The sequence below is a fragment of the Nomascus leucogenys genome, chromosome 12 (genome assembly GCF_006542625.1).
Source record: "Nomascus leucogenys isolate Asia chromosome 12, Asia_NLE_v1, whole genome shotgun sequence".
In the NCBI taxonomy this organism is placed as follows: domain Eukaryota; kingdom Metazoa; phylum Chordata; class Mammalia; order Primates; family Hylobatidae; genus Nomascus; species Nomascus leucogenys.
Genome location: NC_044392.1, coordinates 91,680,177 through 91,698,321, shown reverse-complemented (window position 1 = coordinate 91,698,321; position 18,145 = coordinate 91,680,177).

Genomic DNA, 18,145 nt, shown 5'->3' with positions numbered 1-18,145 from the left:
CTGTTAAGGTGTGGGGAGATCAAAATTAACAAGTGATTGTTTACAGCCTGTCTGTGATCTGCTCAAGGAATTTCCATCTGTGCCACATCCAAGATACAAAATCAAGAAAAGGGAGGTCTGAAGTGGGAGTAAAAGATTCTAAAAGTGGATAAAAAATGTGAGAGGAAATTTATCGGAATTTGTTTTGGAAATGTATGATAGAGAAGAAATTCATCTTCTATAACTGTGTTGGATATCGATGGAGAGAAACAATAGTATTTTAAAAGTATGGTTGTGGGCTAGCTTTCCCCTTTGTAGTGTGTCAAAATGCCATTAAAACACTTTGAAAAAAGTGGTTAATGGAGCTGGATGTATATGATAGTAATTCTGCTCTGAGGCTGGGCCACATGGATTTCTGAATTCATAGTTGTTCCAAGCGAAGTCAACGAGCCAATTGTAAGTAAACAGGCTTTGCTTGTTATGAAGTGAAGGGAGTGTCTGCATTAATATTGCTAGAAGAGGGAGAGAATTGGTTTGTCACTGATACATGAGGAATGAGTTTTCCCAAAAAAGCTGCAGTAGTATAGGTCCAGACTACAATGCAAGAACTGAAGCCATCTGGACAAGCCAGTTGTACTGGAGGTAGTGAGGATGAGACCCAAAGGCTAGAGGTAGGGGGTGCAGTCATTAACAGTACTAACAATAGCAGTATGGACTGTCTGCCTGAAATAAGAGACTCTCCTAGGTGTAGAAGAATAAGGAAGTGCTGTGGCAAGCTGGTGAGAAGTGAGCAGGTCAGGATTCTAGCTGTTATATTGTTGGAAAGTTAACCGTAGAGTCATTGATTCTGTTGCCACAGTAGATACTCATTACAAGCCCTCAGTTGTAGTTTCCCAGGCGTTATCTATGATATAACATGATGGCTATCATATAATTCATGATATGCATGATATAGCAATCTATACTGCCAAATAAAACAAACTTCTGTGTTTCTCTGGCATCCTTCTGCTAGCATTATTTCTCTGTCCCCTTTGATAGTTGAATTTCTAGGAAGTAGTCTCTATGGTGTTGACTAGCCTTCTTCAACTTTTTTGATTCATCTGTTTCCCTCATCTATACCCAAACCCACCAGCAAGTGTTGGTGTTTTTGTCACCAGGCACCATGTGAAATATGTTCACCTCTTTCTGTCTCTACCACAGTTTTCTCTGACATGGTCTACTGTAGAGCTTCAGATTGCTTTTTTTGGTAAACAATTTATGTGCCCACATAGGGCGATTACAGGGAGAAAAATAGTAGTAGCTGGAGAATGTAAGTGCCAGTTCCCTTGATGATTGTGTGTGTCATTGTAAAATCATGAAAATGTAATTCTAGCTTTATATGTCAGTCTTACAAGCTTGATTAATATGGACCTGTCTTTGAGAGGTTTACCCATTCCTAGTATACTGAAGGAAAAAAAAAAAAGATTTCTAAGCCTGAAGGATTGAGGATGCAACCTAGGCATACGGTGATGTCACTGAGACACTATCAATGGGATAATTTGCTGGCAACTACTCAGTCTTACTCAGGGCAATGCTGTCTATTTGTTTTCTGTTTTAAGTTTTTTTTTTTAAATTTTATTATTATTATACTTTAAGTTTTAGGGTACATGTGCACAATGTGCAGGTTTGTTACATATGTATACATGTGCCATGTTGTTTTGCTGCACCCATTAACTCGTCATTTAGCATTAGGTATATCTCCTAATGCTATCCCTTCCCCCTCCCCCCACCCAACAACAGTCCCTGGTGTGTGATGTTCCCCTTCCTGTGTCCATGTATTCTCATTGTTCAATTCTCACCTATGAGTGAGAACATGCGGTGTCTGGTCTTTTGTCATTGCAATAGTTTGCTGAGAATGATGGTTTCCAGTTTCATCCATGTCCCTACAAAGGACATGAACTCATCATTTTTTATGGCTGTATAGTATTCCATGTTGTATATGTGCCACATTTTCTTAATCCAGTCTATCATTGTTGGACATTTAGGTTGTTTCCAAGTCTTTGCTATTGTGAATAGTGCCGCTATAAACATATGTGTGCATGTATCTTTATAGTAGCATGATTTATAATCCTTTGGGTATATACCCAGTAATGGGATTGCTGGGTCAAATGCTACTTCTAGTTCTAGATCCCTGAGGAATCACCACACTGACTTCCACAATGGTTGAACTAGTTTACAGTCCCACCAACAGTGTAAAAGTGTTCCTGTTTCTCCACATCCTCTCCAGCGCCTGTTGTTTCCTGACCTTTTAATGATCACCATTCTAACTGGTGTGAGATGGTATCTCATTGTGGTTTTGATTTGCATTTCTCTGATGGCCAGTGATGATGAGCATTTCTTCATGTGTTTTTTGGCTGCATAAATGTCTTCTTTTGAGAAGTGTCTGTTCATATCCTTCGCTCACTTTTTGATGGGGTTGTTTGTCTTTTTCTTGTAAATTTGTTTGAGTTCATTGTAGATTCTGGATATTAGCCCTTTGTCAGATGAGTAGGTTGCAAAAATTTTCTCCCATTCTGTAGGTTGCCTGTTCACTCTGATGGTAGTTTCTTTTGCTGTCTTCATCCTCTATTTTACTTATTTGACCAGGTAATTTTGCATTATAGGTGTTCAAATAACTGTATTGCTTCCCTGTATTTACTTCAAAGAGCTTCTGAAAATCACTTCCTTCTTTACAAAGACAATTCGTTGAATTTCAATAATAGTAAGATGTTATTACGCAGGATCTGTGATATATTTAACAGTTTTGAATTTGCCCATATCTGATTTAGTGATGCTGATAATTGACTGAGTTCCAGTGAAAACCATGTCCTTATCTGAACTTAATATTCCTTAATATTGTGAAGGAACCAATCATTTGTAATGGCTATTATTCCTATCAAGTCTCTAAAGATTTTCAAATCAATATGGAGCTGTTCATCAACCATTATCACAATCTCATTATCCTTATATTACTTTATAGTATTTTTTTCTGCCTTTATTTTTCTTTCATTTGAATTTGCCTTCCTTAATCTGGTTACTTCATATAATATGTTAAGAATTTCTCAAAACCATTCTGATTTTATTTGGTCACTGCATTTTGAAAACATGTTGGTATTTGTTGTATCCAATGAAAAAATGCTGCCTTTCTTAAATTATACGACTACATCTGTGGATTTCTTAGAATTCCTTTCAAATTTTTTTTACTGTAGTATTCTACAGCAAAAGAAAAATAAAAAACTTGATGTCTTGCCCCAGTTTAGTTTTAACCATTTCACTTATTCTTGATGTACAACATAATGTATGTGACTGAACATTTCTTTTCTGTGTTGTTCTAGAGTATTGGTTTATTTAGATGTTTGACAAAACTCCTAATTAAACTAAATTGAATTAACTTAGTTTAAAATTAGTTTAATTCATTGAATTTATTGTATATATGTATCTTATATGATATGGAGTAAAGCCATGATATGGCTTTCTAATAGAGCCATGGCACTAAGGAAACCTAGCTTAAGAGAGAATTCCGGGCGTGTGCAATCTAACTTTTGAATTTCTTTCCCTTTTAGAATACTTTAAAATAATTCATTATCTCAATAATGTAGACCATCTAAACTGACTGTAAGATTTATATTATATAGCCTATTTACATATGGAAATCTTCTATGTATAAATGCTGTTCTTCTGCTATCACCTCGTATATTATTGAAGTAATACTGTAATAGTACCTTTGATTTATGCAGCCCAGTATCTCTAAGGAGTTAGAACTACTTTATATTATCTTATTCATTCTTTTAACATTGCTATGAAGTATGTAATGAAACGAGTGGCATTTGTCGTCATCTTCATTTTATAGTTAAAGAAGCCAGATGAAAAAGGTGACTTAGCTTTCCTCAAATTAAAAATTTCACTAGTTGGAAGACAGAGGAAATAACATTGAGCACCACATTTCTGAATCTTTAACCAGCTTGTGAGTTACAGCTATGTGAAAATCACTAGGGGTTGTTCTAAGTGTGTAAATATAATACAAATAATATATTTTATATCATATAGAAAGTATGTGTGTATATATTTCATTCTATTCTATTCTAAAAGTCATAAAAGCAATCATGTCCAGGAAGCTTTTCGTCACTGTTATGAATAATCAAGTTTTTCTATAAATGTGTATGTGTGTGTGTTTGTGTGTGTGTGTATTTCCTTCACTTAACATCTTTAAGTTTTTGAAAACTCTGTCCCTCAATAAAAGGCCATTAAAGTTTTTTTAAATTAAAAAAGTTCTGTAGAGATGAGGTCTCACCATCTTGCCCAGGTTGGTCTCTGACTCTTGGCCTCAAGTGATCATCCCCTCAGCCTCCCAAAGTTCTGGGATTACAGGCATAAGCCAGAGTCCTGCCCACCATGAAATTCTTTAAAAAGTTATTCATTTAATGAGGAAAATTATGGTGTATTTAATTTTTGCACAAAATACCCAATTTTTACATATAGAAAATATGTCAATTGAACAATTAAAACAAATAATAACAAAATTTGAAAGTACATTCATTCTGTACATACAACATAGTGATGGTTAATTATAATTTTTATTTTTTCAGCAATATCTTCAGCCACAAACATTTCAACTTTATGGGGCCCATAGTTATGTGCATCAAAATAAAATTATAGCACAGATAAATATTTTTAAGTAAAACTAGAAATAAGACTATGTATGATAAAGCTTTGAAACAGTAAAACAGCACACACACAGTAACTAAATTAACCATAAAATAGACTAAGCAATATAATATGAGTTCATCCAAAGGTAATACATTACTCAAATGTATTTTTCTTTAACTGAAAATTGCCCATTCTGGTAAATTGGTGAATGTCTCTTTGACCTCACAATGTCAAGTCATCACTTTTTATAACATGTTTATTCTGTGTGTATGTGTGTAAAAAGTCATAGCATCCAAAATGGGTAATTTGAAAAGCCATTATATTGAAAAGTTATCACTTGAATGGTCATTTTGTGAGGTTACATCATATTTGGACCAGTGGAGAATGTTATTTTAATAAACTCAGAAATCAAATTCTTAGTTGATTAAAGTGGAATTCTAGGAGAAGAAAAAACGCTGTATTCTGTGGCATGAATCCTGGCTGTATTTTTTAGAAGCGAGGAAGACTTAAAATGCAAAAGGTTCTGTGTATGAGTAGAAAGCAATTCAGCTAGAATGGTCCTAGTTGGAAAGGCAAACCGTTGAACACAGTTTGATTGTAAGTGTTCATTTATTCTGCTAAGTTATTAAAAGTCATCATTCTAGCCTAGAAATAATCAGCTTTGACTGACCCAGTTTCCAAAGTTGAAAACTGATATTCTCAGTAAATAAATGTGTTCTCCAAATTTATGGAAGAGGATATGATCTGCAGAGCCAATCATTTTTCAATGTAAGCAGTGACTCTCCCTAAAAAAGGGCTTCTAGGCCGGGCGCGGTGGCTCACGCCTGTAATCCCATCGCTTTGGGAGGCCGAGGGGGGCGGATCACGAGGTCAGAAGATCAAGACCATCCTGGCTAACATGGTGAAACCCTGTCTCTACTAAAACTATAAAAAAATTACCCGGGCATGGTAGCACGCACCTGTCGTCTTAGCTACTCGGGAGGCTGAGGCAGAAGAATCACTTGAACACAGGAGGTGGAGTTTTTCAGTGAACCGAGATTGCGCCACTGCATTCCAGCCTGGTGACAGAGTGAGACCCTGTTTCAAAAAACAAAAAACAAAAACAGAAAGGGCTTCTGATATTCCTTAGCAGGTAAGGTCCGGCAGTGATGCAAAGGATTTAATAGAAGTTATTCAATAACAATCTAAAGATCTTATGCAGCTGACCCAAAGAAGCAGTCATCCAGACAACTGTTTTGACAAAAAGAAAGGTACAGATGAAACACCAAATTTCAACTACAGTAGTATACTTTGCTGGAAGGGCATGCTCAAAGCTATTAAAAAAGTCACTTAATTACCATTTCAATCTTGTTGCTTGTTATTGGTCTGTTCAGGGTATCTAATTCTTCCTGATTTAAGCTAGGAGGGTTGTAATTTTCCAGGAATTTATCATCTCTTCTAGGTTTTCTAGTTTATGTGTGTAAAGGTGTTCATAGTAGCCTTGAATGATCTTTTGTATTTCAGTGGTGTCAGTTTTAATATCTCCTGTTTGATTTCTTAATGAGGTTCTTGGGATTTTCTCTCATCTTTTCTTGGTTAATCTTGCTAAAAATATATCAATTTTATTTATCTTTTCGAAGAACCAGACTTTTGTTTCATTTATCATTTGCATTTTTTTGTTTGTTTGCTTCAATTTCATTCAGTCTGCTCTGATCTCGGTTACTTCCTTTCTTCTGCTGGATTTGGGTTTGGGTTTGGTTTGTTCTTGTTTCTCCAGTTCCTTGAATTGCGATCTTAGAAAGTCAGTTTGCGCTCCTTCAGTCTTTTTGATGTAGGCGTTTAGGGTTATGAACCTTTCTCTTAGCACTGCCTTAGCTGTATCCCAGAGGTTTTGTGTCATTATTGTCTTTCAGTTCAAAGAATTTTTTAATTTCCATCTTGATTTTGTTTTTGACCCAACGCTCATTCAGGAGTGGGCTGTTTAATTTCCACGTATGTGCATGGTTTTGAAGGTTTGTTTTGGAGTTGATTTCCAGTTTTATTATACTGTGGTCTGAGAGTACGCTTGATATAATTTCAATTTTCTTAAGTTTATTAAGGTTCGTTTTATGGCCTATCATATGGTCTATCTTGGAGAAATTTTTATGTGCTGTTGAATAGAATGTATATTCTGTGATTGTTGAATGAAATGTTCTGTATATATGTGTTGTCTGTTCCAAGGTATAGTTTAAATCCATTGTTTCTTTGTTGACTTTCTGTCCTGATGACCTGTCTTGTGCTGTCAGTGGAGTATTGAAGTTCCCCACTATTATTGTGTTGCTGTCTATCTCATTTCTTAGGTCTATTAGTAATTGTATTATAAATTTGGGAGGTCCAGTGTTAGGTACATACATGTTTAAGATTGTGATATTTTCCTGTTGGACAAGGCCTTTTACCATTATGTAATGTCCTCTTTATCTCTTTTAACTGCTGTTGCTTTAATGTTTGTTTTGTCTGATATAAGAATAGCTACCCCTGCTTGCTTTTGGTGTTCGTTTGTATGAAATGCATTTTTTAAAGAACTACAAGTACAACTATCATTTGATCCAGCAGTCCGACTACTGGGTGTCTACCCAGAGGAAAAGAAGTCGTTACATGAAAAAGATACTTGCACAAGCATGTTTATAGCAGCACAATTCACAATTGTAAAATCATGGAACTAACCGAAATGCCCATCAATCAATCAGTGGATAAAGAAACTGTGATATATATATATCTCATCCAGGTTGCTGCAAATGCTGTTAATTAATTGTGAGATTTTGGTGCACCCATTACCCAAGCAGTATACATTGCATTATACTTGTAGTCTTTAATCCCTCACCCCCCTCCCACTCTTCCCCTCAAGTCCTCAAAGTCCACTGTAGCATTCTTATTCCTTTGCATCCTCATAGCTTAGCTCCCACATATCAGTGAGAACATACGATGTCTAAGTGAAGTAACTCAGGAATGGAAAACCAAACATCCTATGTGCCAAAATCTCACAAATCACCACTAAAGAACTGACTCATGTAACCAAATACCTTCTGTACCCCAATAACTTATGGAAAATTTTTTTAAAAGTCACTTATTCAACTGCCCTACAATTTTTGTTCAGAGTAATTGTGAGGTTAAATAACCTACTGCTGGAAAGCTTTGTATGGGTACAGCTATTCACATTAATTGGAGGACTCCAAGATATTTTTATTTCTGAGTTCATCTACAGGATAAACATGGGCCTTAACTAGACACATTAAATTTTTATTTTATTTAGATAGAAGTCAACAAACTTTCTTCCAAATTGAAAGGCAATCTGATTCATCTGAAGATAAGTACAATTTTTGTCTTTAAAATATAGTCTGGCCTCCCTGTGTTTTAGCTTGATCTTATTTTAACTATAAAATACCATTTATATACAGATGTTTTATTTTTTTCTGAAAAAATACAAAGGTTCTACTATAAATGCCTCTCAATTAACAGTAAGTTTATATGAAATTATTAGAACTCTTATGTTTATGTTAAATATATTAAATTTTGACTTTGTAATAAACGTTAACATTCAATATATATAGTCCAAATAATAAGGAGATTAATTTCTTTTTTTTAAGAGAATTTGAGTTATTCATTTCTTTTCTTTTTTATCTTCAACTTTTATTTTAAGTTCCGGGTACATGTGTAGGATGTGCAGGTTTGTTACATAGGTAAACATGTGCCATGGTGGTTTGCTGCACCAATCAACCCATCACCTAGGTATTAAGCCCAGCATCCATTAGCTATTCTTCTTGATGCTCTCTGCACCCCCACCCCCTCTGACAGGTCCCAGTGTGTGTTGTGTGTTGATTTGAGATCTTTCTAGCTTTTTGATGTGAGCATTTAGTGTATAAATGTCCTTCTTAACACTGCCTTAGCTGTATCCCAGAGATTCTGCTGTGTTGTCTCTTTGTTCTCATTAGTCTCAAAGAACCTCTTGATTTCTGCATTAATTTTCTTATTCATCCAGGAGTCACTCAGGAGCAGGTTGTTCAGTTTCCATGTAGTTGTGTGGGTTTGAGTGAGTTTTTAAATCTTGAGTTCTAATTTGATTGCACTGTGGTCTGAGAGACTGTTTGTTATGATTTCAGTTATTTTGCATTTGCTGAGGAATGTTTTACTTCAGAATATGTGATCAATTTTAGAATAAGTGCCATGTGATGATGAGAAGAATGTTTATTTTATTGTTTTTGGGTGGAGAGTTCTGCAGACATCTCTCAGGTTCACTTGATCCAGAGCTGAGTTCAGGTCCTGAATATCTTTGTTAATTTTCTGTCTTGATGATGTGTCTAATATTGTCAATGGGGTGTTAAAGTCTCCCAGTATTATTATGTGAAAGCCTAAGTCTCCTTGTAAGTCCCTAAAAAATTGCTTTATGAATCTGGGTGCTCCTGTATTTGGTGCATGTATATTTAGGATAGTTAGCTCTTCTTGTTGAATTAGACTCTTTACCATTATGTAATGCCCTTCTTTGTCTTTTTTTGATGTTTGTTGGTTTAAAGTCTGTTTTGTCAGTTTTGTTTTCCATTTGCTTGGTAAATTTTCCTCCATCTCTTTATTTTGAGCCTATGTGTGTCTTTGCATGTGAAATGTGTCTCTTGAAGATAGCATACCAATGGGTATTGACTCTATCCATTTTGCCATTCTGTGTCTTCTATTTGGGGCATTTAGCCCATTTACATTTAAGATTAACATTGTTATGTGGAATTTGTCCTGTTATCATGATGCTAGCTCATTATTTTGCAGATTTGTTTGCATGGTTACTTCACAGTGTCATTAGTCAGGGTATTTTTGTAGTGACTGGTAACAGTTTTTCCTTTCCATATTTAGTGCTTCCTTCCAGGGCTCTTGCAAGGCAGGGCTGGTGGTGATGAATTCCCTCAGCATTCGCTTGTCTGAAAAGGATCTTACTTCTCCTTTGCTTATGAAGCTTGGTTTGGCCAGATATGAAATTCTGGGCTAGAAATTATTTTCTTTAAGAATGTTAAATATTGGCCCCTAATCTCTTCTGGCTTGTAGGGTTTCCACTGAGAGGTCCACTGTCAGTCTGATGGACTTCCCTTTGTAGGTGAGCTGGCCTTTCTCTCTGCCTGCCCTTTACATATACTTTTTTCATTTCAACCTTGGAGAATCTGATGATTATGTGTCTTGGAGTTGATCTTCTCATGGAGTATATTATTGGGGTCCTCTGAATTTCCTGAGTTTGAATGTTGACCTCTCTTGCTAGGTTGGGGAAGTTCTCCTAGATGATATCCTGAAATATGTTTTCAAACTTGGTTCCATTCCCCTGGTCTCTTTCAGGTACCATAATCATAGTTTTGGTCTTTTTACATAATCCTATATTTCTTGGGGGTTTTATTTGTTTCTTTTCATTCTTTTTTCTCAATTCTTATTTGCCTGTCATATTTCAGAAAGATAGCCTTCAAGCTCTGAGATTCTTTCCTCTGTTTGGTCTATTCTGCTATTGATCCTTGTGATTGCATTGTGAATGTCTCGTGTTGTGTTTTTCAGTTCCATTAGGTCAGTTATGCTCCTCTCTAAACTGGGTATTCTAGTTATCAGCTCCTTTATTGTTTTATCATGATTCTTAGCTTCTTTGCATTGGGTTAAAACATGTTCCTTTAACTCAATGATGTTCATTATAACCCACCTTCTGAAGCCTACTTCTGTCAGTTCAGCCATCTGAGCCTCAGACCAGTTCTGTGCCCTTACTGGAGAGGTGTTGCAGTAATTTGGAAAAGAAGAGGCATTCTGACTTTTTGAGTTTTCACCGTTTTTGCATTGATTCTTTCTCATCTTTGTGGGCTTATCTACCTTCAATCTTTGAAGTTGCTGACCTTTGAATGGGGTTTTTGTGGGGTCTTTTTTTGTTGTTGTTGATGTTATTGTTGTTGCTTTCTCTTTGTTTGTTTTTCTTTTAATAGTCAGGCCACTTGTCTATAGGGCTGCTGCAGTTTTTTCCTTACCTGGAGGTATCATCAGTGAAGGCTCCAAAACAGAAAAGATGTCAGCCTGCCCCTTCCTCTGGGAGCTCTGTCCCAGGGTGGTGGGGGTGCGGGGCAGGCACTGACCTGATGGCAGCCCAAATACTCCTGTAGGAGGTGTCTGGAGACTCCTGTTGACAGGTCTCACCCAGTCAGGAGGAATGGGATCAGGTACCTGCTTAAAGAAGCCATCTGGCTGCCCATTGGCAGAGCCAGTGCACTGCAATGGGGGGAAAGTCCAGACCACCCAGATTCTCTAGAACCAGAGGTTGGGAGATTAATTTCTTAATATGATATTGAGTAGTAGCTATGAACATGGTCTCAGACTTTGGTTCTAGTCAGCATCTACTTTTTAACTGGATAGATCTTGGGCATTTATCTTAACTATGCTTCATATTTCTCATTTGTGAAATGGAAATTATAATGGTAACTAGAGTCATGTATTGCATAATGACATTCTGAGTAAGAATGGGCCATATATACTGTGGTGGTCCCATAAGATTAAAATGGTATATTTTTACTGTACCTCTTCTGTGTTTAGATATAGTTAGATAAACAAATATTAAACATTGTGTTACAACTGCCTATAGTGTTCACTATAGTAACATGCTGTATAGGTTTGTCACCTAGGAGCAATAAGCTATACATATAGCCTAGGTGTGTAGTAGGCTATATTGTTGTGGCTTTTTGACTGTCATAGTTTGGTGGGCAGGAGTGTTACAGCTCTTTTACTCTTCCTGTCCACAGCTCAGTGAACAGGAATGTTACAGCTCTTTTGCTTCCATAGTTCAGCAAGTTATGGGTTCTTGTCCCGTGGCCAAGAGTAATAAGGTACGTGGACACTGGAGGCAGGGTAAGGCAGAGTAGAATTTAGTGAATGAAAGAAAAGCTCTCAACAGCAAGAGGGGACCCCAAAGAGGGTAGCCGTCTATGAGGCTGAATCCAGGGTTTTATGAACTTAGAATGGGGGGAACGCATGCTGATTGGTTTGTGGGTGGGCTTGGAAAAGGGAGCATTTGATTTGTTAAAAGGCATCATTCAGAAAGAACCAATAGAGAGAGAGAGTAGGTAAGATGGAATTGGAAGTTCTCATTCTGGTCCGTGAATTCTATCTGGAACTGTTGCTTGGTTTTCAGGCTTTCGACTGTTCTTGGCTTGAAGGTTGAGTTTCACCAGGGACCCATCCCTGTCTGCCTTGTCTGTTTCCTGTTGCTATCAATATCATCTAGGTTTGTTTATGTACACTCTATGATGTTCACACAATGACACAATTACCTAAAAGTGCATTTCTAAGAATGTGTCTTCATTGTTAAGCGATGCATAACTGTATGTTAAAAAGTTCTGTCAGAATTAAATGAACTAGTCAATGTAAACATACTATCAAAGTTCTTGTCATATAGTAAAAGTTCAATAAATTTTAACTATTACTATTATAGCATAGATGAATTCCTTTCTACAACTCAACTGTGGAATAAATACTCTTTTTTTCAGTTTTCCTAGATCAACTTAATTTTAGACTCTGTGACCTGATTTCACTTCAGTGAAATTTAACTTCAAGTAGGAAATTTTACTTCATCTGATTGTGGGGTTTCTCTCTACCTCTGAGTTTTGCTATGATGCCAAGAGCCCAGAATTTTTGGTAGTATCAAAAACGATGTAGAGAAGATTATGTGATTACCCATCATCTGTCCACATCAGTTAACAATGAGGCACCCATTTTCCCATCTTATAGTGTCCCTTCATATCCTTTGCTGTATTTTGACCTGTTCCAGGCAGAATAATCTTTGGCAAATCTTGGATTCCCAGGCCTCATTCACTCCCTGATGAACACTAGGGTAAATGTTTATTCCAAGCTCTGGGCACCACCTCTAACCTGTGACTTCTATAGCCCTCTCTCCCTCGTTCTTCAATCTTGGAAACTTCCTAAATCAAACAAAGAAACAAAAACCTGTTAACAGCTTTGAATGAAGAAACAGAAAAAAAAAATTTCAGGGAGAAGCATAGATTTGATATTTTTAGAAAGTCTTTCAATAATATTTAAAATATACTTAATATATTCTAAAGATATTTAAAATATACTTTAGAGAAACTGTACCCTTTGACCATGCCCTCACCTACTTAGCACCCTGTTTTTTCTTTATAGTTAGATACTTAGTGATATATTTTCCCATGGCATATAAAACATATTGAAAACTCATCCATGAGGGAATATTATGTGACTCTTCTGTTACTGTCCTTGCCTTAGCTCTTACTGTATTCTGTCTCCCACTCCACCCACCTCATATTGAAGAGGAATTAGGTGGAATCACCATTTTTACAAATAAACATTAAATTCTGTACTTCCCCATTTCCTTCTTTTTCATGGCAGAGTCCCAACAGTACCCATGTGAAACAGGCAGACCTCATATCAGGTGCAGAAAACAAGAAAGAGCGGTGCTTGATGTAATAAAAAAGTACTGGTTATGCTACCCAACAAGATATCTTTAAATAACTGCATTTAAATAAATGGCCTTATTTAATTTGAGTATTAAATGACACTGGGATACACTGATGATTTCTGTCTTTTGAAACCAGGTTCCAGAATATACTTCAAATTTTCGAAATTTGAGAAAAATTATCAATATAGGGTTGTAGTACATTAGCTCTCAAAAAAGCATATCTTTATTCCACCATGGGAAGAAGTATAAAGGGCCCAGAGAAAGAATTCAGATATTATACCATTAAAGTTAAGAAAGGGTAAAATTTCATATTAATGTGTCATTCTTGTTGTTTGAAGAATTTTGCCTTTGAGGTGACTATATTAATAATAAAAGTTTTCTTTTTATTTATTTATCTGGGGGCTCACAATTTGCAGACTTATTTTGTTACTTTTATCATTTGATCTTTGGAACAACTCTATGAGCTAGGCAGAGAAAGTATTAAAATTATTTATTACCAGATGAGAAAGCCCAGGCTTAGAGAAGCTTGATCAGAGAAGAGCTGCTCAAGGTTGTATATAGAGATTCTCTAAGTGCTGGGCCCAGAACCTCAAATCTGGCCTTTTGATTCAAATCCAGTGCTCATTTCATTTATAATCTGAAGACAGGTAACAAATCTGAGGTGGCAAATAGCATCCACTTTGCATGCCAACCCTGATAAATTGGAAAGTGTGCTTGAGATGAGTCCTGAAGGACATACAGGACGTAGTCAGGGACACCTAGGGCATTTCAGGTGAAGATGCCCATATAGATACAGGCCCAGTGATAGAAGACTACGTATGACATTTAAGGATCTCCAAGTATTTCTCTTTAAACTCAAAATGCTCCTTATTTTAATATTGTTTTCTTTGCCTTCTGACTCTTCAATGGAAAATCCTCCTTGATTATGCCAAGCTCCTTTGAGCCTCACCATGGCTCACTACAGCTGGGTCTCCACAGTCGTGTCAGGCCTCTGGATCATTTGTTCAGTGTTACTGCCAGGTTAACCCAGTGGCAGTTAATTGATGTGTCTCTCTAGAAGTTTGTTCTGGATAATTAGAGAAAGACTTCATCATGCCCAGTGTCTGACTATGAAATATTTTCTGATTCTATACCATCATCACGAACAGAATAAACAATCTACCTTGGTAATTAGGTTCAAACGTTGCGATTTAATTAAAAGATTTTGGAGATTTTAAAAAACATTTTCATTTAGTAATTTATGATAGTTGTGGCTCTGATGAAAATTAACATAATAATAATTATTGTAGCCAAAATTATTTTGCCTTTGCTATGTTTCATAAACTGTCTTAATCACTTTACAAGAACTGCTATATTACTTGTAATCCTTACAATAGCATACTTATCTCCATTTTATAAATGAGGTAAATGAAGCCTAGAGATGTGAGTAACTTGATAAAGTCACAGAATCATTAAGAGATGGAACAGGTTTGCAAACTCATGTCTTTTTATTCCCAGATATGAGTGCTTTAACTATCACCCTTTTTTTAATCACAGCTGCTCAACTTTGAAGGTAAAATGAGGAAAGCAGAGAGAAAAAAGAAAATCACCTTAAAATATATAGATATTTTTAAAAATAGAAAGTCTTTGCTCAATATGCATGTGTGATGCAAGTTACTTATTATCACATGTAAACATGTCAATTTGGTTTCATTATATTCAGACTATTTTTTTCATTATTTCTTCCAGCAACCCTGCTTTTAATGATCCCACTTTATATTCTGACTCAAGAGTTTTTCTGAAATTCTGCTCCTAAATCAGTTTTTTAGGCCTTATTTGCTGTAAGGACACTCTGAATCTGGCTTGATTTTTGGTAAAAACGAAACAAAACAAACAAACAAAAAAAAACAAAAAAAACAAACAAAAAAACGCTGGACTCCAGAAGCATATGTACTCAGACTCCCTTTGGCTTTTTTTAATGCTTGATGTTGTTTTCATACCTATATCTATTGATTGGTTTTCCGACCAATATCTGATTTCCTTGGATTTCCAGAATATTGCTTTAAAGAACATTACCAGTATGGCAAATTTTCTGGTCAGCATTCAGACTTGTTCCTCCTGTGAATATCTTCCACTGCATGTGAAGTCAGCCTGAGTCAGGAAGATGTATCCAGGAGCTATAGTGATTAAGAATCACTGACAAATCTACCTCTGCTAAGACAGAAAGGAAGACTTCCAATGGATGGTTACCAGATGGTTATTTTGGCTATGTTCTAATCTTGATAAGCAGAAAGTTGCTCAAGATAATAGAATCATTTGCCTCATATTACTTGTCATGGAATAAACATACTGATTGCTTTGGAGTATTAGATATGATATCAGTGAAGTGCTTACCAGAGTACCTATCACAAAGTATATGTGATAAAAAATTCACTCCATTATCTTTCATTATTTCTTTAATAAAACCACGTGAATCATTACTTTCCTTTTTGGGAAACTCATGCAGTGTCTTTCATGTAGAGACTATTAAAAATACTGTCCTGTTTTGCTCCTCTCTTTGGGCCTATCAAATGGTTCAGTCTTGATTTCTATCAATTTCAACATTATCATGCAATTTTAATAAACTATACTTTGGAGTGCTTCATGAAAAAAGGTTATTATAAGGTAGATATATACCATATGTAGTGATGTTAACTTCCTCTTGACCTGAGAACTCCTTTGTACCTTAATTTTTAAGGGTAGAGTCATGAACACTAAGAAAGGCACTGATAAAGGAAATAAAATTGCATTCTTTCCAAATTGCTACCTTTTGGTCTAGGGCATATCCAACAAGCCATTTTCCAAGTGTTTATTAAATCAAGCGAGACAGTGTTTTTCACATGTCTTAGTGCTTCTAGAATCAAATCAATTCAAAATAGGTGAGGAAGGGAAGTGTGTAAATCACAATTTACATTGAAAAATTGATTCCTTTCCCCAGATGAAACCAGACTCCCTGTCAGAGTGCAGGAACATCAAAGCACCTATGAACAATGAAAATAAAATAGGGGTTTCGAAATGGAAACTGAACCTTTAATGCTTTGCTTATGGTGTACAGGGTGTTATTTCAGGGTAAAAACAGCCTTCTTTTAAAATTTTTTCACATCAGAATAAATTAATGATTCTATCAATGTTCATTGTTCTTTAGAGTGACAATGTTTATATTTTCTTACTGTGTAATCTTTCATAGATTTTTAAGTCTGTTAAAGGAAAATCAAGAAGTTTTTGGTTTTTGTTTTGTTGTTTGGTTTGGATATTTTACAATAAAAATGCCTAACTAATCTTATGGGGATACAGACTCACTGATTTCAGCCAAGCCGAAGGCTTTGTTATGAAGTTTGTGGCCCAGAGTAGTCAAGTGTGGTCTTTACAGGCTTATGCCTTTTTGATTTGACCCTCTGATGTATAATTTATAAATAAGTTGTGTAATCTAAATTCCAAATGAAGACTGGATAATTATATCCAGTCATCATTCTTATTCCTAAATTGCAGCTTAAGTATGAGAGTTCAAGAAAAACTATGTTATATATTATGATATTTTATGTGATGAAAAATGATTCAAGTACTTTATATTGAAAAAAATTAGTTTCCCTTTTTTCTTTTGGTGAAATGAGTCTTCTATGAGGTGTGACCACAATGGTAAAAGTAAGGCACTGTGCTTTAAAGGTCATATCACTAATTCGAGCACATTTACTTGTTAATCTATATTAGTAAATAAAAAGTCCAGTCTTTAGTTGAATGGGTTTTGGACAATAAAATGGACATTTAATATAAAACTTTATATGCTATAGTAAGTTGGTGTGTATAGGTGTGAGTATAAACAAGCAAAAATAATTTTTCAATAGTTAAATTGGCATTTGAAAATATTATAAGAGGGCTTACAGGAATTATGGGAAATCATAATGAGATTATACCTTCACATAATAGAAGTTTCAGAAGAAGAAAAAGGAAAAGGTCCAAGAGGGATTGGTTGAAAATTTCCCTAATCTGTGGATGGATGCCAACAACCAGGTAGAAGAATGACATAGCTCTCCAACAAAATTCAAGCCAAAGAGGAGTACATGAAGACACATAATAATCAAGCTAACAAAATCAAAAACAAAGAAAAAATTCTGACAGCAGCACAAGATAAGAAACACATCACATACAAAGGTGTACCAATGCAATTGTCAATGGATTTCTCAGCAGAAACCCTGCAGGCCAGGAGAGAGGGATGATATATTCAAAGTGCTGACAAAAAATTCCTGCTAAGCAATAATAGTTTTCCCAGCAAAACTGTCTTTCAGAAATCTGGGAGAAGTGAAAGCTTTCCCAGGAAAACAAAAGCTAAGGGAGTTCATCACTGCTATACTTGCTTTATAGAAATTGCTAAAGGGAGTTCTTTAAGCTGAAACAAAAATATAATAATAACATGAAACTACAAAAGCACAAAACTAAAAGTATAAATAAAACAGGGTTACATTAAGAATACTCTAGGGCTATAATAATGAGGTGTAAGGCAATATTATCCCCAGTGTGAGGGTTAAAAGACAAAACTATGTGGTTAGCTATAGATATTATAGCTAATAAGAACAATAATAATATCTATATCTATAATAAATTGTCAAGAAATACATACTGCAAAATGACAAATTCTAATGTCAAAAACATAAAATGTCAAAAGAGGAATAAAGTGTAGAGTTGTTGTATGCAAAGTTAAGTTACTATTAGCTTGAAATAGTGTAAGAAATTCTACACAAGCCTTATGGTATCTACAAAGAAAAATCCTTAGTAGAAGTACAAAGCAAAAATGAAGGGATTCAAAGCATATAACTACATCGAACCATCAAACCACAAAGGAAGACAGCAAGCAAGAAAGGAAGATACGAAGTATCTACAAAAAAGAAAAAGAAACAAAAAACAGAAAACAACTAACAAACTGGTAGTAGTAAGTCCTTACCTATCATAATTACTTTCTATGTAAACAAATTAAATTATTTAATAAAACATCATAGAGTGACTGAATGGATAAAAAAATAAGACCCAACTATATGCTGCCTA